The sequence below is a fragment of the Vicugna pacos genome, chromosome 7, assembly GCF_048564905.1.
Source record: "Vicugna pacos chromosome 7, VicPac4, whole genome shotgun sequence".
Lineage (NCBI taxonomy): Eukaryota > Metazoa > Chordata > Mammalia > Artiodactyla > Camelidae > Vicugna > Vicugna pacos.
In genome coordinates this window covers 7,482,547-7,507,174 of record NC_132993.1, presented here as the reverse complement: position 1 = coordinate 7,507,174, position 24,628 = coordinate 7,482,547, and the positions used below count along the sequence as shown (strand labels likewise).

Sequence of the window (24,628 nt, the reverse complement as noted above, 5' to 3'; positions counted from 1 at the left end):
GCCCCGTGTACATTTCATCCTGGGGCTGGCAGGCCCTGTTCCAAATAGACAAGAATTGTAGCAATACACACAAGAGCTCAACCGAGTCCCCACAGGGAAGAAGGGACCCTTGTCAGCCTCTCAGCTTTTTCAGATCCCCTGGGAGATCAGAGGTCAGCAATCATCATTAGCCCAATAAAAGAGGAGGAAGATGTTCATTTATAGGGAGTGAACTTAAGCAGAATCCCATATGCTAAAATAAATGTCTTATTAAGTGCTTCCTTTTGCCTCCAAAATAATGATGAGAGTCTCAGATGTCCTAATAATTCTCTGAATGTTTAGTTAAATATTTACAGTATAAAGTAGCCTACCCTCCCCAGCCATCCATGTGTTGATTCATGGAATAAATACTTTAGGCACCGTTCTAAATCCTAATGATATAATAATAAACGAGAGAGATGAAGTGTTGTCCTCTGGGAACTCACATTTTAGTAGAGAAGGTATGCACTGAAGAAATAGGTATAGGATGTAATAAAGCAGGGAAGGGAGGTGGAGGACCATTTTCCTAAGGGTGATCAGAGCAGGCCTCTCTGAGGGGTGACCTTTGAACTAGATCCTGAATAAAGAGAGGTTTTCGTTTTGTGGTTTCACAGTGGTCAGTCCAGAGAATCCCTTTCCACTGCTAAAATGATTCATTTAAAAACAACTCAAAGTAATAGTTCTCAGATTATTTTCTCTTCTGCAAATACTTAATACTTCTTCAGTTCTTAGTGCTGCTCATTTTAATGAGCAATGAGTATCCAAAAAAAAAAAAAATTGCTCTAGAAAGCCAACTGGGCAAAGCAATACCAGTTAGAAAAACATTCATGATGTCGCCACTCAAAGGCAGGCACTAAAATTAAAAATATTAGGGCTTTAGTGGGAGGGGGAAATGTTTTCTACCTCTCAAGAGTTAATTTTGCAATTTCTGCAAATACTTAGACAATATTTTTATTTTCTTGCAACATATTTTTATTGAGTCATTTTACAATGTTGTGTCAAATTCCAGTGTAGAGCACAATTTTTCAGTTATACATGAACATACATACAATCATTGTCACATTCTCTTTCGCTGTGAGCCACCACAAGATCCTGTGTGTATTTCCCTGTGCTACACAGTGCAATCTTGTTTATCTATTCTACATTTTGAAATCCCAGTCCCTTCCCACCCCCCACCCCCCTGGCAACCACAAGTTTGTATTCTATGCTTAGACACTTTTTTAAATCGTCATTTTGATTTTGTCTAAAAAGGTAAATTCTATTACTTTTCTTTCCCCTTGCTGGCCCTCAAAAAATTATTCGTTCTCACTTTGGAGGTAAACTATTTTAATACTGTCATTGAATGAGAAAAATAATATCTAAGTTTTTTAAAGAAAATAAATCTTTCCTCAATGTGAAGCGCCGAGATCTTTCTAAACAGCCGCAAAGCATGAGAACACCTCGTGCTCAGGGTAACTCTCCTGAGCGTGCTGTTGGGATGCAGGGAGCCGCCTCTCCAAGGGAAGGTGAAAAGCAGCCTTGAGGACCACTCCATCCTCCTCTATACCTGGCAGCATTGCTAACCCCACCCTGGCCTCGGTGGCTTTCCTACACTGGGCAGGTCCCAGGCAGCTCTGCCAATCACCTGGACCTTGTTTTTAAGAGGAAACCCATTTACTTTCACTGATCGAAATTACAAATAACGCTTCATGTTAAAATAAAATCCAATTACTTTTATCTTTAAACTTGGGTCACTGTTTCTATAAAAATAGAGTAACATTAAAAACAGCCACTAAAAAAAAAGTGTGTGCATTTTTTAAAAATAAAGAAAGGCAAATTATTTTTAGAAAATTAAAGAATTTAATCTCACCTCAAGAGAGAAGGTTCTGGAAATTAATCACTAAACAGAGTTGGAGAACACTTTCAGTTGACTTCATTCTACTCCATTTTACAAGCCACTATTTCAGTCTCTACAGTGTGTCTAATACACAACGTAATTTCACAGTTACAAAGATTTGTTAAGGGTAATTTTAAATTAATAATCCAGTTAGCGAATATGTTTTAGATGTTATATTTGTTTTTACATAATCTCTTTCGCATTAAAAAAACGTCATTTCTTGTTCTTTAGAGCTTATCTTCTCTCTCTTCAGAATTCTTAGCAATTTAAATGAATAAAGTTGCTGTCCATAGGGCACTGAATGCGTTTTGATGGGTTGCAGGACTATTGCCACGTGACAGGACCAACCTACTTTCTTGTCAGCTGGCAAGCATTAACTTTAATGCCCATAAAAACAGTGGCTTAGAATAGCAGAACTCTGGCACCGTACTGGCCTTGACTGCTGTTCGATGTCTATTTTTGTCCCTTATTCCAAACACCTGTACTATTCTACGTGTCCTTTTTCTCACTTATAAACATATTCTATGGGTAGGTCATTCTATAGGCATTTCTTCCTTTACTCACTCAGTCATTTATTCATGCACACATTTCTTGAAAAATATTTACTAAGACCTCACTATATGTCAAGCATAGTTCGGAGGCCTTTGATGGCGACTCCTCTTCCGAAGGGCCCTCCCCGCCGCCGGTCCTGCTTCTGCTTCCGCGAGCGCCGCGTCCGCACAGCTCCCCCGCTGCCCGAGTCCGCCCGGGGCGCAGGCGGCTCCTCACTCCCCGCCCCGGAGTCAAAGGCAGCCCGGTTCTCACACAGGGGTGACTGGGTGTTTGATTAAAACGGGAACGTCTGGACCCTTAGAGGGCGCAGCCCAGTCACCCGGGACAGCTCTGAGCCGAGCCCCCTGCGCCCTGACTCTGCTGACATGGGTCCGGGCAGCGTCCTGGCCGCGTGGTGCGCACGCCCCCCGTGTGGCGCCCTGACCGCCCGCGGGGGCTGCGAACGCCGACGGGAGCGACCCCAAAGACGGCACTAGAAGTGGCGGGGCTGGGAGAGGGGGAGGAGGCGTGTGTTTGTAAAAGTCAAGCTTGTTCCCCAGGTAACCTCTAACCAGGAGAAACTTTGGGAGGATCGTTTTGGTGAAGAGAACCTGCCGCTTCTGCAGGAGTTTAAAGGCGGCGAGAAGGAAGCCACATTGCAGTCAAATTGCGTTCTGCTTCCCCAGCCCGTTGTTCTAGCGAACAAGGCCTTTGGGGATGGGGGAGGGGACTGGATTTTAGGCTAGGGTTTGAGAACCACCGGTGTCTCCTGTCTAATCCGGTTTTATTCTTTCCAGCTCCGGGTGGAGGGGAGGGACGGAGAGCGACACAGAAAAGATGGGAAAAGGACTTCCTATTACTTTTACTTTTCGCTAGAATCTGGATGGTAAGGGGAAAGACAAAAAACAGACGAATCTTCTGCAAATAGAAAAACCATGTTTGCCCATAGAAAGGATAAGTAATGGCTTATTCAAGACACTTACATTCAGTTTAAAGTTTGCTTAGCGTCCCCGTAGCTGCATCTGAGAAAATGCTGTTTTCAGTTAGAAAAGCTGGTTTAGTTGATCCCTAATATCCAACAATAATTCAATGGATCTATGAGTTTTGAGGATTAATAAAAGCAGCAGGGAGTAGAATCATAAAGAATACAGGAAGGAGTATTGTATTAAGTTGGGAAACAAGTATTATATTTAAAGACAACTTCCCAGATAAAATGATTTTGAGACCACAACCGTTTTATTTCAAACATGCTGGTAAATGAGAGGTTCCTGAGTAAGCCACGCTCAAGGATGCCCCCTGCTGGTAAAAACCATTCGGTAGTGGAAAACACGGAGGTAATAACAATAAAGAAATGTCTGGTTAAAGATTATGAAGCCACTCACAAGATGGATTAAAATGTAGTCAAGTTCCAAAACTGACAGTCAGCTGAGGGGGTGACCCTGCATTCCCAGAAAGGATCTTGAAAGGTCATGAACGTCTTTTAGAAAACTGCGTGAGAGTTTCACCAGAATTCTAATTGCTCTCAGGAGGGGCTGAGAATCGCATTTTCCACAAAAAGTCCTTTCTCACACTAGGTTATCATCTCTTCTCCCTGAGTAGTTTTTTTGTAGTTTCACTTCGAGTAAGTAATTTAAACTTCCTGAATCTCCATTGCTTCACCTATAAAATGGGGAAAGTAATTTCTTACCCAAATGAAAGGGTAAGGCTCGAGAAAAATTAGCCCTTGAGAGTCTTCCAAGGTCTATGACTGACTAATCAAAATCAGGCATTCACGGAAAAAAAGGTAATGTGAGATGCAGTTCTGTATCCTTGGATTCTGGTACCAACCATAATACCAAGCCCGTGGCAGATTTATTTACTCTATGTCATTGTTCAGTCAGACACAGCGTTCCTGCTCTGCGTTATGCATGCCCCATGGATTTACGGAAACTAACTCAATCCACACGATTGCCCCAGGAGGCAGGTGCAATAAGAGTCTCCCCATTTTACAGGATAAAACTGAGATACTGAGAGATTAAGCAACCAGCCAGGGTGCAACAGCTGGTAAGTGGCAGAGCCTGGATTTGAACTCAGAAAGGCTGTGTCCAAAGACTGTGTTTAGTGAACTGTTCCCCTGCTTGATTCTCCATTGGTTAGGTTGGGCTTTGTCAGGGGTCAAATGACCACAGATAATCTTAAAGAAGTTGAACTTTAAAGAGCCCCAGTGGGAGGGGATGAGGCACCTAGTTCTGGTAATTAAAGCCTAGGTCCTCCCCTTGTACTGAATTGTGTTGCCTACTGCCTGCTCTGATGCTTGAGTGTGTACATGCCTTACAGCCAACTGTCCCAGGACTGCACCTTCTGCACCAGCTCTGAGCATGGGCACTGTGCCTCATCATTGTTATTCCAGAAGATGACATACAAGGAGACCCAGGAACACCCTTTTTAAAAACAAACTAGGGTTCCCTAGCCATGTAAATGCTGCTGATCACCCAGCAGATTCCATACATTATTCTTAAGGAAAAAAAAAAGTAACAGGACAGGAGAGAAGATGATACTGTCTTGACGAGCTTCTCCTAGATTGTTGAGGCTTTAAAAAAAAAAACCCAGTACAAGAATGAAAAGATCCATGTCAGGTAAAGGAAACCAGAGATCTCTGAAGACTCTGAAGGCTAAAAAAGAAGAACGATCAGGTGTTCCAGGTGTAATAGTGACAACCAGCAAGTGTATGCCTGCTGCCAATGAAACTGCTTCTTCTGCAAGTGTGAGAGGCCCCAGAGCGGGCGCCCTGCTCTTGGACGCAGAGTTCAGGTGCAAAGAGCCTTATGTCTGGGCAGCTGGACACACGTGGTTCTGATCACCTCGCGGCCACCACTGGGAAGGATTCTCAGGCTTCAGGCTGGACCAGTGGGGTCTCTGGATTCGAGGTGCTTGAGAGACCATTTTCTCAGGGTGTCTGATGTGCCAAGCCCTGTGCTGATACACAACCTTATTGACAAGTCTTACTCTTCTGTGACATAAGAATACTCCTCTTTTAACAAGACAGCCCTGGGTTTAAGTACTTGCTCCAGCTGCACAGTAAGTAGGGAACATGGGAGACATTCCCCCATTTCTCTGACTCCAGTCAAGCAGTCAGTGTCTCCTCTTTTAACTTCGTGTGTCTCTGAATTACTGACCTCTGACATCCGGGGTATTGTGTTGATTTTAGATAACGCCAGTGTTGTGTCCTGATGTGTGTGTGTGTGCATGTGTGTGTTCCCTCTTCCATGGCTTCCTTGTGAGAATAAGAGATTTCAGTCAGGTTGTAGGACAGAACTTGTCCCACTGGGACTCAGTAGAAACTTCCCAACTTTGGGAAGACCCTCCAGTCACCAGAGGCTATGACTGCCGGTCTCTTCTCTAATAAAAGCTTCTAGAAACTTTCCTATGATGCAACTTACAATACAGTGTTCACAGTTACATCAGAACAACAACAAAAATTACCTCTAACATCTTTGAAGTATTACAGGAATGAAAAGGAAAACTATACAGCTAAGCACCAATGTGAAAAAATGAAAGTCTACTCTAAAAATAATGATTTTGAACCAGATAATAGTTTAGAACTGCAAGAAATTTTTATTCCCTTATTTTAAGAACTTTAACTTCTTTGTTTTTTATTCCTTTTTACTGTAAAAGAAACAAGATAATGGAGAAACGCTTTAAGCTTTTACTTAAAAGTGCACGATGTTTAATATTACAACCATATGATTTTTCCTATTTTCAGTTATTTAGAGAAAATAAACATTTGACTCACTTGAATAACTTTATAGTTTACAAGGCTCGTTTATATTACTGAATATGTTCAACCTCATTCAAAATATACAGCTTGGCATCTTAGAATTGGAAGCCTTGACTTTGGGCAACAGTTAAGCAAGTTTTTTTTTTTTTTTAATTCTCATTGGAAGCACTGAATTGAAACGCTGTAATCTTCTCTCGAACTATCTTCTATTTCATGTTTCAGCAAAGACTTAATTGTTCTTGGAAGAATTTTTAACTCTAAAAATGGTGGCAATTTATATTCTGAAGAAATATAATTATCTTGCTCAGGAAGGGGAAGAAACGTAGAATTGCCTTTATTTTTAAATTATAATTACAATCATATATTGGCAGCACATGTGAACAATTTAGGCACAAAATTATGATGGGGAAAAAAACCTGCAGCAAAGAAGTTTGCATCGATAATGATCCTGTCAAATAAAGTGAATTCTATTTATTAATTTATTTTTTTTTAGGCATAATAGATGTCTAGAGTAGCCATCTGGACTTCACCTTTTTTTTTTTTTACAGTGGACAGTGGCATATACCAATATGTATTTATTTATTATGTCATGTGGCTGTAAAAGGTTTTTTTTTTGGACTTCACTGTTTTGATTGGCTTTTTTACATCTATATTTGCTCACAGTGTTGAATACTATGTATTTTATGTTTGGGTTACTATATATTTTTAAGTGAAAGTTAAGTATGTTTAATTTTTTACTTACTCTAGAATTGTATAACTCTTTAAAGTTTCCATGACATGTCAACAATAGAGAATAATTAACATCATGATACATATTTTTATTATAACCACTTTTTATCCACTTACCTATAAATGATGGGTAAAAATCTTGTGTATATTTTAATAGGGAGAAGAATTCCTTTTAAATCCTTTTGAAGGGATTTTGAAAACCCTTTTTTGAAAGGATTTGAAGTTTTGGAAAATAAGACCACGTACTTAGTATTTAAAAATTAGATTTCGTTATTTACATAGGCCACGTTGGGGTCGGGAGGAAGGGAGATGCTCACTAGCTAGTCGCTGGTGAATATCACACCTTATTTCCTTAATGTACTTTCCTTGCAGGCCCTGGGGTTGGTGGGGAAGAAAGGCTTTGCGACCTATAGGGAGAAAATGAGGTCTTCTGCATCTTATCTTAGCATGAGAGAGAAAGATGGACCTTGTCTCTTTCTAGTGTAAAATTCAAAAGGGCTATCTGAAGGGATGTTGATAACTATATTGAAAGGGGGTGGTGCATTTGTCTAGGGACATAAAGCATTACAGTTCTCTTTGTCATATTAGCATAGGTCACTGAGCATAGAAGAGGCATTAAGTGAGGTAGGAATGATAAATGTGGTAGCAGGAGACAGGATATTAAACGACACGGGAGTCACAGAGTGATGACCTGGGCTAAGTGGTAGTAATGAGGATAAAGAGGAAGGGCAGTGGGAATAGATTTCAGAGGGGAACATGGGCACACCAGCTACGCACAGAAAATGGCAGGAGGAGGGAAAACTCTCACAAACGAGTCCTGGATCTGCAACCTGAAGGCTCACGTTTGAAGGTACACTTTGTCCAGGTGGTGAAGTCTCTCTGCCTGTTTGAGGAACGTGGTGGCAAATGGACACACTGAACTTGGAGTAATAGCAGCAAAGCTAAATGAAAATGTATATAGTGGTGGGAGACAGGAAACCACAGGTAGATGAAGATTTGGATATAAGAAGTTAGATCATAAGATTAATTGACTTTGAGGGAAAAAAAAAACCCACCAGGACTGGTTCTTAGAGAATTCAGCATTCTTAGGAAATAAAAGAGAAGAAAGAAATCAAGCCTGGAAAGAGAAGAATAATTAGAATTGCTGTGAGACCAAAAAAAAACAGAAGAAGAAGAAGAGAGAATTTCAGGAAAGATGGGGACACTGAGAAGTATCTAAAACTACTTGAGTATCAAGAGAATGAAGAAGGCTTTGATTTGGACAAATTAAAAAATCATCGGTGGCTTTTGAGAAAATAGTTTTAGTGGACTGATGGAGTTGCTTAAATTAATAGGAAATAAGTGACTGATTATAGAAGTATAGTAGTGCCATGCTCAGTTGGCAGTTTTTCAGGGTCTCATTAAACACTGAGACTTAGAAGGCGATTCTGGGCTGCATTTGGCACCAGTCTACCTAGAAGCCTATTGAACAGGAAGCAAATTTGCCAAACAGGGAGACATCAGGTGGCCCTTTCAGTGGGTTTTTGCGGTAATCCACTCAGCAATCACCCAATACCCAGGAGGCAGGTCCTCTAGCTTCCCAGGTGACAACCCAGGTGCACGGAGACGAGAGTCACGGTGGCAGGTGCAGGAGCCCCCACCTTAGGCTCCTTCTCACAGCAGACATTACCTCCAAGAGAACTTCCATTGGCGTGAAACCCACCCAGTTACAATAGTCACCCCACTCTTTGGGACCCAGACCTGTGGAATCGCCATCAGACATTCATAGCATGATGATATTCTCCTGTTCAGTGAAATTTATTAAAAAACAAGAAAGATGAAAGGCAGACTAGGGGTCTTCTGATCAGGGATGAGCATGAAAAAGGTTAAGGAACCTATATATGTAGGGTGGCGACAAAGACAGAAGTGAGACAGCTCAGCTTGGAACCCCGTCAGCATGAAGCATCGGGTAGGACTTGGAGGGATGTGATATGCTGAGTGACTCTCCCTAGTGCAGGTTCAGTGCAGGATTAGAAGAGATAGTAGGACCTCGATGTTTCTTGCAACATTTCACAAAGTCTTAAGTACTTGGTTAATACCCAATAAAGAGTTGTTTGATTAAAATAGTGAGTGCAGATGGAGACTCTCGAGTTAAACACCTTAGTGTTGGATTGGGGTCCATGCAATGATGATGAAGTCTTGTTCAATAAATAACGTGGATGAAGGAACTGAGGGCTGGAGAAGTTAAGTAGCTACGCAAGTCCTGTGGGTCCTGTAGGTTCTTAGTGACAGTGGGAACTCAAATTCCAAGTCTACCACTCATTTTACTATCCTGTGCTGTCTCCAAAAATGCCAGTGACAAAGCAAGTGTTTCTAGTTCCCTGCGCTCCGGATTGGTCACACGTGCCAGTCCGGGAGTCCCCCTACGTGCTCCCACATTTCCTCTTCTACAATCGCATTTTTTTCCTTGGTGGATTAAGCCTTTCTATGCCAAACTTCTAACAATTCAGAGCAGTGGGAAGAAGAGGGACGGACTGCCTCTATGCGTAAAATAAACGGAAATAGGGAATTTATTCCTGTGGTAATCCACAGGTACAAGCCACAGAATTACATTTTAAGCAAATGTGGTTTCCATTTGTTTCCTTCCAGGATGATTTGTTAAAATTAGCCTGAGTGCTATATAGGCAGGACACGTGTTTGAAGCTGTTCTCTGAAGTTTACTAGTGTCGACTGAAAAAATGCACAATGTGAGAGTTGTGCATGAAGTTTTAGTTGGGCCTAGTGAGGACGATAGCCCTGGAGACAGCTCCTCACATGGCTCTGAGGAACCGCTAGGAAGATGGGGAGGGGGAGGTCAGTGTATGCTGACATCAGTGGAGGGGCGCCACATGCAGTCAAGCTCACATTTTGACAGGACGTTGCTGCTAGACACAAGAAGCAGATGTCTCTGTTAATGATTTTTGCCAGAAACTGGACTCATAAAAATATTTAACTATCTGAAGCCTGTTCTGCAGTTTTTCCTGGAGCACAGAAGCGCCTCATCCCTGATCTCCGCCCTGAACTCCTGCAGGGTGTGTTGAAGGTCAGCGGACCGCAGTGACTAGCAACTTCATCCTTGTAGAACCAGATGGAGAGCGACAATTTTTAGTTGGCACCCGATACCTGCCTGAAGGCACGTCCCTGAACTTCTCCGGGCATCAGTTCAGAGGGTGCTGTATCTAGTTGTCAGAGTAGGCTTGAGGGTTACATAAAATCAAAACGTGGGAAATCATAGGGCACTTTGCCAGGTACGTTTCTTTAGTCCTTTATGTTTTTCTTTAAATTTTGGTGTCAAAATTCTCTTGGAATTTATCACCAATGCAACCTCTTTCTTTTTCCTTAAAATAGCTCAGTAATGTAGAAACAGGGAAATTATTTTCTTATACGTAGATAATACTAAGGAAAAGAGAGGAACAAAATAAGGTTTGAGTTTCCTAACTGGGTAAAAAAATTTAAAAAAAAATTTTTTAAAGTAGAAGTCTTTCAGAGAAGAGAAAAAGTTTATATAGGGTAAAATTCAAAGAGAATTTTCTGATGTGGCATCTTATATGGAGGGTATTATAGCAAATAGAATGTAGTGTTTATAAGACTTCGTTTTGTTTTGTTTTTGTTGTTGTTTTAAAAGTCTTCAGTAAAAGCCAAAAAAGCTAAGCATGTAGTCTTAAAAGTGAATCCCAGTAATTGAAGCTTCTTTGTCCTAAGGAGGAGGCATTCTGTGGTTTAAAAGTCACTGCAAGGGTCAAATACAGAATACCAAAGGATGTGGAGAATGCCGCATTCTTATATCGTCTAAGCAAAATGTGACTTCTCCCAGCTTTTGAAAGAAGCTAGATGATGTAAAATTCTAGGTTATACAGGTCCTCTCCTTAAATATGAACTCAATTTTCAAAACATTTAGTATTTATACCTGTAGGTGAGTGTATAGTCCACTATCCTCCCATCCTCTCCTCCTTCCTCCCCGCAAAAAGAGGAGATTAGATTGATATACAGATCAAACCTGTTGGCGGCACTCAGCACCACCACATAAAGTGGTTTTGGAAAGTAACATGGACTGCTAAACAGATAACGTTTCTTCAAGGAAATCATGGAAAAGATCAAGAAGGGAAGCAAAGTCAACCTTGGAGAAGAAGGAAGTAAGGAACCACATCTACAGAAAAGTGGGGAGATGATAGTTTTTTAGTTTGCAATTTAACAGGAAATTTCTTTAAGGCATAGCTAAGAAAATGTGCCCAATGGTTTGTGGTAGGGAGTTTAAGGGATAGCCTCTCAGACAGTTAATGTAGGAATTCAGTAGGTAGAAGCAACCTGAATATTTTTCTATCTCAGTCTCCCACGGGAAAGCCGATGGCATGATGCCATTTGCAAGTCTATACCTCTGAGTCATAAAATCAAAAACACTTAATATTATGGTGAAAAATCAAAAGAAAAGAATTCCTTTAGCTTGTATATTGTCTTCAACAGTTTGAATTGAATTCCAACCCTTTATTAAAACTAGGGAGAAAAAGTCTGAAAATATTCTAGTGAGCATGAGATGACAAATGGAAATACAATGTGTATCCACATCTTATTTGATTTACCCCTATTATTTTAGAGAATGTGAAAATAAGACTCAGGAATAACATAAGGAGATGCCTAATCCTTTTCTTTTTTCTTTTGGTTTCGGAGGGAACATGGCATTCTGTAAGACAATCTCGTAGTGTTTGTACAGCAGAATGTTCTTTGAAGATGGATACACACGTTCTGTGTCAACGGTCTCTTAGGTGGGAGTTGGAACCAATGTGTGAGTGGAACATTCACCTCCCTATGGAAGCTGAAACTCTGTGTGTGGCCCCTGGACCAGCTGCACCAGTATTACCCTGGAACTTGCAAAAAATGTAAATTCTTGGGACCCACCCCAGAACTAGTGAATCAGAAACTGGAGTTGAGTCCGACAACGTGTGTTGTAGTCAGCTTTCCCCGGGATTCCAATCTAAAGCAGCTGCACTATGAGAACCACCGCTAGGGTCTAAGGCAAAATCCGAGGCATGGCCAGCCACCTCTGTGCCTGAGCTTTACAGTCTTTGGCAAGTCAGACTGAACCGCTTGTGATAAACAACGTTCAGAATCAGTCCTAGCATTAGGATTTTCACTTTCAAAACTATTTTAATGCCCGTCTAATTTCTCATCAGTGTGTCCTGTTGGTTGCACATGAGAACCACTTGGGAAATTTTAAATATTCTGATGCTCGGGCAGTGGGGTGAGACCCAGGCACCAGCTGGCTTTCAGGCTCCCCAGGTGAGTCCAATGTGCAGCTCCGTGTAAGGACCAGGGCCAGTTCCTTATTTCTTTATTGAGCAGAAGTTCTCAGTTCTGTGCATAAAAATTGCCATTTCGGCTTTTAAAGCATACTCTCTCTACCCCGGGGATTCTGATTCAAAAAGTCTAAGACAGTTCCTGGGTTTTTACATTTCTAAGTCTTCACACTTCTGTTGTGCCGCCAGGGCTGGTACTGATATTTTCAAGCTCTAAAGAAAAAATGTCTCTGTTGGGTCTTGTCAAGTGGTAAGGGGATGGGGGTGGGGTGGGGAAGAGTCCTACCATTACCCAGAACAACTTCACCTGTTGCGTTTTTTTATCTGCAGTTCAGATAAGTGACTTTTAAACACTAATGGTTTTCAAGTGGTGTTTGTAAATTATCTTCATTAGGGAAAAAACGGAAAATTATTCTGCAAATATTGAGTGATGCAAAAGTGGTTGGCAGAAACTAATATTTAAAATGTAGGGTATGATGAGAACCAATTGCTTTAAATCTGCAAGTTCAAAAATCTCCGTTACTTAGAATTCTGTAATGCTGGACAATGATTTTTGAAAGGTTTTGATTAATCATTGGATGGACAAGTGTCTTTTCAAATATATATGCTGGCAAAGCAGGAGATCATTTAAGAGTCAGAATTAACCATAAACTGGACATAAATAAGGATTAAAACACTTATTAAGATTATGCATAATAGTAAAATTTCTTATATTTATCCTATTTAAAAATTTGTTGAGTGCTTAATATGGGCCAAGCAGTGTATTAGGAGCCAAGCAAAAGTTACAAAGAAAAAATAATAGTCTTTTATTATAAAATGCAGACTGTCCTTAAGGACCACAATCCAGAAAGAATGTGTAAGACTTAAGCGAGTTTCAGAGGTGGGCAGTGAAAGAAATGGAGTATATTAAGAATCTTATGACTTAGTTTGAAACATTTAAAAAACTGCACCCATTTTATCTGGAGAGATGAAGGAATGACTGAATGTCAAACGTTAAAACATTAAAAAGGAATTAAGTTTAAGGTCATGTTCTGGACTGAATCGTGTCTCCTGAAATGTGTATGTTGAAGTCCTAAGCCCTCAGAATGTGACAGTATTTGGAGCTACAGAGCCTTTAAAGAGGCTATTAAGTTAAAATGGGGATTTCAGGGTGCCCCAAGTTCAATATGACTGGCATCCTTAGAGAAAAGGGGAGATTGGGGCACAGACACACACAGAGGGAGGGTGGTGTGAGGACACAGCTTGGCCACCTGCAAGCCAAGGGCAGAGGCCTCAGACCACACCAAACTTGATCTCGGACTTCTAGCCTCCAGAACTGTGAGAAAAGTAATGTTTATGGTTAAGCCTGTGGGTTTTGTTATGACAGCCCTAACAAACTAAAAGAGGCATTAACTTTCCACAGACAGGGTCCACAGAAGAACAAACACGAGGCAATGCACTGAATATTGCAACACAAGTTAGCTAAAATATAAATATAAAAAATCTATTGATATGTTATACATAAAATATAAAAAGTAGCTTTTGACTGTACAGATTGTTTAGAAGTCTTCTAAGAAGTGATATTTTAAATGAAAATTTACCTGTTTTTAACCTTTGGTGTAAGTAAGCGTTGTTCCTCCATAAAGAAAAGACACAGTTAGTTAAAGGAACATGTCAGGATTCCACTGTAATCTATCTGCTGCCTCTTTTGGACCAGATCAAAGATCTGCCTGAAATACTTTGACTACTCCATAGTATTAAACAGTGTTAGGGTGAGATTATGGTACGTTTTCCCCAGTATCTTTCTGTCTCCTTCACTCTAGGGGTGCTATACCCAGAAGGGCTGACTTAGGCTAAGGGGCCTCATGCTGTTACAGAATAGAAATTGTGCATAGAGTTCATTCCATTCAGCTTGAGTCACACATTTACATACTTTGATTTTTAAATCTGACCTTCTATCTCATTTGTCTACAGCCCTAAAAAATTTAAACTCAGTTTCATTCTTTGGGGAATCACTTCGAATAAAATGGAAAATAATTCGCAAGTAGGACATGCAAGGGGGAGAGAGAGTGTGTGTGTGTGTTTGGGTCTATGGAGACAAAGCGTCTGGCAACCCGGAGGCACTGAGGACTCAAAGGGAACTGGTTCGCTTGATCCCAGCGGTCAGTGGAGGCCTCTGGATTCCAACCTAGGAAGCTCTATGGATATAAATATGCAATGAATTTGCTTTATTTGGTTGGCATTTATATGACAGGGACAGACAGATGTGGGGTGAAGCTACTCTTTTTAAAAGGCCAAAGTTAAGGGAAATAGAAGCAGAGGAAGCAGACATGGGAAATGATTACACAGAATCGGAGAGACCTTATGCAGAGCAGGAATCTGCTCTTGCTTTCACGTTGTAATATGAGGCTCTCAGCTAAGCATTGTCGTCCAAAACTGTTTCTCCAAAGCAGCATGGGATTTTACAATTAGGTATTTATTTATTATAGGAAATATTGTTTTTGCAACTGTTGAAACAAATACTTAATTTTGTAGTATCTCCTCCGTGAAAAAGATAGGGTAGAATGATAGAATGGGGTGGGACATGAAAGAAAAAATCCCACAGTTTAAGGTGGAGAGTGAAACATTTTCAGAAGTGAGGGATTGTGGATGGAGTTGTGAACAGGAGTGAATGAGCTGTGGGTGGAGTTGCTGGCACTTGCTGGTCCCCACCAGCACAGGTCAGACCACTGAATCTAGACCTGGGAGCCTTCGAAGTGACCACCCTGGAGCAGTTGCGGGATAACCTTTCCAATTATCAGAGCCCTGTGGCAGGAATCGCAGTCCCGTGGAAGGCTGAAGCAGGACACATTCGAGCATCAGTGGGACCTTCAGGGGAGCTACAGATTCAACAGCATTCCCCTGCTTGATCATGCCATCGCTCCTGTGTAGCTCTGAGCATCTGAGGTGGACCTCAAATGACATCTCAAGATCCAGAAAAATAAAGAAAACTTGCATTTTCTAGACAGAAATTTCCAATTCTAGATGGAGAGGTTATTGTTTATTGAGAACTCTGTACAGTGCAATAAACTCCTGAGAAGACGTGTCTTGGTTTATAGAAAGGGCACCATCTCTTAGGCATCTGAGACTAAGGTTACCCTTACAGTTGCCCAGGTAGTTCACTGCACAAGCTATCTCAGGTAAGGGGAAAGTAGAGTTGACATTAAACACCTGCCAAGCAGGGCTGTGAGCATCCAGAGGAAGGAGCACTACTTTCCGATGTTCACAAATGCGTTTTAAATTGACCAAGTTATGTGGCCAGCACGCCTCCTCTTTTTAATTTTCAATTTTTGCAAAAAAATTGAACAGGCCTGATTTAATCATTTGCCTGCATGGTGCACCGTCCTCAGAGACCTGGGCAGGTGAAGCAGTGCTGGGGTTGTTGACAGCTAACGCCTGCTACGCTGCAGGGGCTCCAAATACCTGTGTGTTCTGAGGCCACTGCTACAAAGAGCAGAGTCCTGCTAGGATGTTTCTGCAGGCCGAGAGCAATTCTGCCGCATTCTATTCACTGAGAAATTTGTGCTTTCATAAAAATGATTTTAAAACCCTATCTGTTATTACAGTGAATAAAATGGGATTTTGAGCCGATTGTTGGATTTAATCATTATTTTTATGGCAGAACTGGGGGTGTGGGAGTAGTTAAACCCGTTGTGTTTTTTTAATCTCTTTTATTAAGTCGTTTATCATAAACAAAATTCAGTTTCTAACGTTAGTTCTTTATTTAAGTTTCTAACTTCTCTGTTTTTCTGTGTGTTATGTATTCCCGTTTTACGTCTCCAAAGATTATAGAGTAGCTCTTTCATTTTCTCCCACAAAAGCTATTTAGCAGGCTAGGATGGCATTGTGGTTAAATGGCAAAAAGATGAGATGGTTTGGAATTAAAGCTGCTTAACAGTGAGGATTAACAGGGCTGCGCAGGGCTGTCTGTCAAACTCACCTTCACTTGCAATAGCAGATTTTCTTTGGCCTCCTGACTTTCTTGCTCAGCTCAGTCCTGGGTTCCTGGGGATCAGGCCAAGAGGAGAAGACGCGAAGGGTGAACACAAGAAGTTATTTAGAATAAAAGTGTGTCTTGCGGTGGTCCACACAGCCAGCCTTTTACATTGCTAACCCTATGCTTTCTATAAAAATTAAAGTTATTGATTACATCTGTGTACATTGCACATTCCCATAATACTGCAAAATCAACTAAATTTTTTTTAAAGAATGAGCAATAAAAAGACAACAATAACGGAAACAGAAAAGTTATGAATGCTATCCTATGGCTTGGTACCATTGGGTGACACACAACGATGGAGACTATAAGACTATGTGGTTAATTTCACTCTGATGGTGATGTCTTCTCCTAGAATTTTATTTTCTTTCATGTTTGCCACGCACATGTTTCCTCTCCTCCAAGATCTACACCGTCTTTATAAAGCCTTTCCTAATCACATCAACCAGGGTTATTCTCTTGTCGTTGTTCTGAACTCCTGTGACAGTGAGGCCATTACTGACTCTAGACTTAGTGAGGGAGGGGATCCCTTCACCTCCTATTGCACCCCCAGCCCTTAACCCCACTGTTTGTGTTTCATAGGAATTCGCTTATGGTTGAGTGAACGACTGAATACCCTATAAGCTGCACTTAACTGTGTATAGTACTCCCCTCCATTTTGTATCTGCCGAATGTGTTTCAGATTATGCTTTCAGCTCTTCAGTTCCCTAGTTCCCCAATCTTCAGTTCTAACTAGTGACGTTAACCTAATGAGGGCGAGTACATTTTCCCAAGGAGATCTGGTGTTAGCCCTGTGGTCCCTCTGGTCTTCACAGAGCGGTATCTGGGTGGTGGAGAGAAGCAGTGGGGTGCACACCCCACGCCCCATGCACACACTTCCTTTCACTCCCCCCTGAAATCTGGCACCATTACCTAGATGCAGCCTCCCTGGTGCTGACCCTTAATTTTGACAAGAAAGGTAAACATATCAGCATCACAATCCAAAATTTTTGCAAAAGGATTGCATCTTTTCCCTAATATACAAAATGATCAGGAGATGAAAGCTTTTATGTTCTCTATGGGGGTGGATCCAGGTTTTGTGGAACCTGAGGCTTTGTACCTCTTGGAGATGGGGGAATTCTTTACAAAAAAGGAATACAGGATTACAAATACAAAATTAAGGACAAAGAGTGGAATCTTTATTTAGAATGAGAAAAAACCTCATGACAAATTATGGGAGTCTTCAAGGCTCAGGTCCCTTCTTTTCTGAGATCTCATTAGACGATTTTCCAGAAATACTGTTACTGAAGTGAATGTAACCTGGCTTCCCTCCCTAGAAGGAAGTTCCAGAAACATCCAGTCTCATGGTGGCCCTGTAAGTGAGGGGTCCTGAAACTTGAACTTAATTAGCCTTACAATGAATTCCCCTCTGGCCCTTACAGTTAGGAAAAGAAATATCTTTTGTGTGTGTGTGTGTGTGTGTGTGTGTGTGTGTGTGTGTGTGTGTGTGTGTCTTCCAAAATGTACTTTTATTCTGTTCCTCCTTTTTACCTGTCTAGGGTAACTTTTAGATAGAAAATGTTTTATTCTGGCTTTTTTTAGTTACAAAGAGCAAAGGCTGTCTCCAGCTAGTTCAAGTAGAGGGGAGGTCTCAATCTGGAAACTATGAATTCATTCATGTATTTGACATAATTGTTTTGAATGTACACCCTCTGTTAGGTACAGATATGGCACCACCCCTCGAGGAGAAGGAGCTAGTTAATAATTATCACGCTAATGCATGTGGAGCCGACTGTGATGGTATGAAAGATACACAGTCTTCCAAGAGCATATGCCAGGAAACAGGAAACTAGGAACCCAGGGTTTTGTCTACATGTTTTGTTTCCTCTATTTATTTTGTTTTGGGTGGTGTAGGTTTGGAGGATGAGAGGGGCTAGGGCAACCAAGAAAGAGGAAAGCTGAAATTTCAGCTCAGATAGGAATTTACTAGGTAAAAATGGTAGGAATGAGAGATACAGAGTTTCAGGCCATGGGGTTAAGAGGGAGGAAAAACAAAGATGGATATAATAGGGTGACTCAAACCCGGGACTGGTTGAGGGTTCACAGTAGCTTTAATGAAAGCAGAGGGTCCTGACTTCCTTCTGGGTCTGGGCTGTCCAGTAACGTCAGTGCTGGCCACGCATGTCTGCATGGCACTTGAAAGACTCCAAGACTTCCTATGAATAAAGAAAGAAATGCAGGCTATCTTGTTAGTAACGTTTTCATATTAATTGTATGTTAAGAGTATTTGGGGTATATTGTGTTAAATTAAATATATTATTAAAATTAAGTCACCAGTTTGTTTATCCTTTGATTAAATATGGCGACTAGAGTATCTAAACTTACATACGTGGCTTGTCTTTGTGGCTCGTACTGTGTTTCTATGGGATGGCACGGCTCGAGCGATGGGCCTCAGGCCTGGCCATTGTACGCCTTGACCACAGGCCTCACAGCAGACCTCGGGCATTAGACCCTCTCAAGGTGCAGGCTGAGAGTCTGCATCTCAGACACGTGATCCAAGTGATCGCAGCACACGTGGTCCATGGGCTGCTCCTGTGAATGCCGTGGCTCAGCTGTATATATCGCAGGCTTTCAGATGGATACACGACAGCTTTTAGGTCTGATTCTTTTAGCTGGGATGCCACTCGTAAGCTGTGTCTTTGAGTCTAGTCAGATTCCAGGAACCTTTTAGCTTTATGTGCAAAACCGTTTTGGGGAAGCCATTTTTCAGTGGGGTACTGTCAGTGGCAGCCCAGGCTGGGAAATGCCTAAGTCCAGGAAGATCATTGAAGTAGGAAACGATGTGACTGGTGCCGTTTCCAGGCTCTACGTCACGCTGCACCTGTTTGGCAGACTCAGCAGTGGTGGGCTTTTGGTCTCAATTCTGGTCCAGTCTGCTGAGATGCAGGCTCATGAGGTATACGTCATGGTATAACATGACCATCCAAGGCCACCCCTCAACATGAACCCGGGGTGATGTCTATTTTGGAAGAGGGTAGTGCTAAACAGGCACAGTGACAAACACATGCTTCTCTATGTGTTTTCTTTTTTCCCCAAAGACACTTATTTCTAATAAATAAAACATCTCAGGTTGAGGCATCTCCTTATCTTGACTTAGCATTTCCATGGTCATGCATATTTATGTTGCTTTTGAGAGTAAACTCTTAAGTAGCTCTTATTTCAAGGGCTACTGATAAAGAACAGGACCAGTCTTTCTCATGTCTGAGAAAAATAGTGATTCCTTACATAGCCCAGAAAGCCAAATTAAACTGGTACATAAAACCACGTCAACGCAAGCTTGGGTTTACAGGTCTGTGGGAAGCCTTCTTCTTCAGAAGAAATTCTTTTTCTGGCTTCTCAGATCCCATGGATGAGAGAAGCAGACACTGCAAGAAGATGTTTATACACATTTTGCTCAGGATGCTCTAGGAACCGCGTGACTATCTTTTAAAATCACTACTTTCCTTGATCACTAAGGTCCTTACTGGTATGATAGCTTCATTCTTAATTCCCTCCATCAAATACTTGCAGGTTTTTTTCACCCCAAAGCTCTTTTCCTCTTAGGATGCCCCCAGCAAAGACTGAAATAGAACTGCTTTTTATAGCTTGATTTTTCAGAAGTCAGCTTGGTGTGAATTTGTAGAAGACCTTGTCTCTCTGCCAGCTCATTACATTTTGAGTAACAATATCAAACGTAGAACTTAAGTTTTTAAAATGGAACTTCAAGTCGTTTCATGAAAGAACAACTTGTCTAGATCATGATAACACCTTGTTAAATTGAATAGATCCTCGCCTTACCGACTAAGTAAGTTAGTGTTCCTTTAAAATATCATTCATTGAAGAAACAGCAGGAATAAGAGTGTTTTTTTTTCTCTCCATTGAACTCCAGCTTCATGGAGATTATTGGTTTCATTAAATAAATTCAAGCAAACTAAAATCATCTCAGATGCCGTAGGGTCATGCCCAGAAGACTTTATATGGCCTGTTGTCATTTATATTCTGGTCCACGTGTGCACCCAGCGTTATCCATCCCCCACGTCTCCCTTGGGCCCAGGCACCCTGATCACTAGCCAGAGTGCATGCTCTATGGCCCACGAACGTCTGCTTCTTCACAGCTCTATTAACCTGACGTTACTGTTTCCTTATCCTAGAGTCTTACAGCTCTTCTCCATCTAACAAAGTCCACTCATCCCCTCTGACACCCGCCCCCACCACCCCTGAAATGTTCTCTCTTCTGTGCATCCCCCCAACCCCTCAGGTAGTGCTAACTCGCCTTGAGTACTAACTTCTAACTCGTTGTTTGTTGTTTATTTACAGATGTTTATGCCTCACAAGTGAGCCCTGGAGGGCAGGAATTAAGCTCAATTCATATTTAGCTTCAAGGGGTAGAAAGAACAGATACTTGGAGACAGCTACCGTATTTCTGCATCTGACTTTTCTATTGTCATCTACTCCCAATTTCTTCAAGTTTCATTTATGTGATGTGATCCAAATCCATTCACCGTCTGAGTGGCGTATCTTGTAATATGCTTTCATATGATGCTTATGTGTGTTGAATGAAGATATTTGGGGTTGGAAGGACAGAACATAAAAGGCTGTGTGATTTGTAGGCCTTAGAGAGAGGCCTTGAGGTCACTCCCCTTTTCATCTGGTTTTCTCCCTCGCGTGTTGCTGGGGCCCTGGCTCGCCTTGAACTAAGGACGGGCATGGCCTGGGGACTCAGATGCCGCTGGAGCTATCCTTGGAGTCCTGTATTCTGCATCCTGACCCACACCCAGCCTGCAAAAGCCCTGACATAGTTATTTGTTTAGCTCAGTATGATCTATGGACCACATGACTTGTCTTTTGAAATCAGATTAAGTCTTGGATTACTAATATATTTAGCTGTATGACAGCTTCAGTCTGGATTCCCTCCCTCAAGGATGTGCAGGTTCTTGGAAAGGCAGGACTGGATCCCACCTGATTATCACCATCCCGCCTAACAGTTGTGGTTTAGGTTGGGTGGCTCTGGTTTTTGTTTGTGTTATTTTAATTGATGTTATTGCCTCATTCTGACTATTGGAAAATGAACCACGATGGTAGAATGCTCTGATTTTGAAGCTGCAAGTCATATATATTGAAGAGCAACACCTATTAAACCGAACTGTAACCCAAGTACACATTTCTAAGCCCAATGAAGACCAATAAAATGTTTGTGAGTTGAATTAAATAGCACTTCTTTGTCCCTGACCTAGGTTAAATTGACTTAAGAAAAGCAACCATTGTCTCAGCTCTGTTTCAGAGAACATAGCTTGCAAAAATGAAAACACAAATTCGGTGCCAATATTGGAACACATTTTGGAGAAAAATGGTCTTAATATAGACACAACTTCTCTCTGTATTCTCATTAGATTGAAGCACTGTTTTCTACGGTAACAACATAACATTTCACTAAAATGTAAGTGCGTTTGGGCGTTTATAAGCTCTTCTAGTGTTTTGGGAACAGACTTGCAATATTAATGACTATGTTAGGTTTTTTGTATTGATACGCTTTTATATATGCATTTGGTTTATAAGGAAATATTCTTTCAAATGCTGAGCTCAATTGGCAAAGGAAAAAAAGAAAACATAAATGAGGCACAGATGCCGCAAATAAGAACAGAATGTGCAATGCAATTTAGCCCTGTGGGCTTCCCAGGAAGAACCCACTTCTCCTGTGATAGGTAGAGTTGTCAGGAGTGACAATAATGCTCTTAGAAATAAAAACTAAGTTGTGCCCAACAGTGTTTAATTGACAGTGCCACAGTGCCTTTCAGGGATAAAGTGCAAGGTGCTGGGTTACAATTCATTTCATGATTTTTTTTTTTGCGGTTCAATAATTTATCTTTGTAAAACACCAATGACAGCCAGTATTCTGTTATTCCTCTGAGTGAAATATGATGTGCTTGCAGTATGTTTTGAGGATTCACTAACTATGGCTACGTACACATCACTTGTAATCGAATTCATGCATGAGTAGCTGAAATATAAATAGGAACATTTAAGACGGTCTCAAAATCAGAGTGCAGTCTCCACTTATATAGTCATAGCAGGAGAGTTCAGCTATGTATAATAATAAGCCTTGGTGAGTGTCTCAGTTATTCAGAAAAGGAGTAAAAGCTGGACGGGACCCAAAAAGAGAAGAGCTATTAGCTATTGAGCTAAGGATAAGACAGGATAAGTTTAGTTTTTTAGAAATAAATCATAGAATGGAATATCAAAATTAGAATAAAACGTTTCTAACTTAATCCTATTTGAACTTCTGAACTGTGTCATTTCCCTCTGATTTTTGGTTGTTGAGTGGAGATAATTTAGGTTTCTAAGTATAATATTTAATTTAAATCTATCTTAAAGTTCTGCACATGGACAGGGTAAACATCTTTACTTGTGGGGATTTTGTAAACAAGTCTCCATGCTTGGCTTATACTATAGTCCACAGCTCCTAGGTTAATCTTCTCAAGAAGTCTCTGATTATGCCACTTCTTCACTCCATAAACTTCTGAATGAAGTTCAAAATTCTCAACTTGAAACTCGGGGTCCTTCATGAGCTGGCTTCCACCAGTTCCTCTTGTCTTATCTCCAGGGCACAAAGTACTCTTGCTAAAAGACACATAATCCATTTGTTCATTCACCAAACATACACTGAGCATCTTCAGCTCTGGGGATTCAAAGATAAAAATATACAGTACATGTATATTTATTTATGTGTTCAAGGGGCTCAGGAAGGGGCGGAAATCATGCAAACAAAATGACCTCCTAAATTTCCATTTCTTTATTCTTAAAAATCTTTTCTTTTCAAGTAGCCTTACTATCCATTTCCATTAATGGAAACCTTTCCATTAAATTTCCATGAAACTTATTCCTAATCCCCTCAAAAGAAAGCCATCCATTCCAAGTTCATTGTCAGTTCTTTACTTTAGCACTAGACAATATCTACTAACTTTACATACATATGCCCTCCCTAAGTCAAGGATAATATTTCAAATAGTTCCTATCCTCCACAATCACTAGAATTTGTAACTGCAGAAAAATCAGATACTTGCTGAATGAGTAAAATTACTCAAGTATACTTAGAGGCAGAAGCATTCTTATTTCCTCCTTAATCATTCACCTCCTTTCAAACGTGGGAGATGAAAGTTACCATTTCTCTCAATCATGACTTCAGTAGCTACAAAATCAAATGATTCAAATGTTGAAATGAAAAAGCAATATTCTTCCAAAAGATTCACAGCAAATTTTGCACAATTTCATATTAAATGAAATTTTCATTTTTATGAAGGAAAACAAATCATTCCTATTGAAAATTAATAAAAGCATGTTTTTCTCCATAATATAACAATGATTTTGTTTATCATATCCTCTAATCTCTTATAATCAGTTCTTTAAAAGTATTTTAATCTATCTTTTCATAAACTGTTAAGTAATAAAACATGCACAAATACCTTAAAACTACTATAAAATGATAAATAAGTGAAAAATTATAATTTCGCAGCTATAGGATTTTATAACTTTGCACTTCAAACAGAACAGAGCTTACTTTTTTTTTTTGCTGTAGATTCAATAAATACAAATTAGCTTCTCTCCTGAATATAGATCATTATACATGGCTTGCTAGACACATCCAAAAATACATACTTGAAATAATTATAATGAAGATGATTAAATAACTCCAAGTTTAATCACTCTGAACCTCATCTTTATAATAGTATGCCAAATATGTTAGCAATACTTATCTAAATTACATGTTTTAATAATCTACATAAATTTATTAGCAATAGATATACTTGAATTTCAGATAATGCATTAAAAAGTTTTAGCATAGGATGAATATTAAAAAATATCATTCAGTTAAAAATGATCTTTTCAAAGGAAAAAGTAAAATGTCATGATTTCACCTCTTGAACAGGCTAAAGGTGAGATTATCATTCATTTCTAAAATATTGACTCAAACCAGAGAAGATAAATCTTGCTGAAAAAGAATGCCTTTCTCCGAGTAGACATTCAGGAAATGTTTGATGAAATTAGGCAACAGATCCTGTCAATGCTCCTCTGTTTATGCCAAGAGGATATAATAGTTATATAAAATACATTTTCATCTCGCCCAACATCCCTGAGGGAGGGACTTACTCTACCTTCTTCATATCTCATCATCACGACATAATGGGAGCTAAATAATAGTTTTGATTCTGAAGTGTCTAATTAAAGAAGAAAAGTCATCCTAACTGGGCTCCTCATCTTGCTATATAGACCAATCCCAAGAAGGTCCACCATCACGCCACACAACAGGCATTTATCATCCTGGTCAACTTGTTACCCTTTTGAGTCCTGTCCCAACAAGGGTCCTCCTGCCCAGTGCC

General features: G+C 40.5%; 1 protein-coding gene across 6 annotated transcripts in view; it reads left to right on the top strand.

The window, feature by feature from the left end:
- The window catches only part of CNTNAP2 (contactin associated protein 2), a 1,225,886-nt gene that overhangs the window by 313,960 nt on the left and 887,298 nt on the right, over positions 1 to 24,628 (top strand). The window lies entirely within an intron of this gene.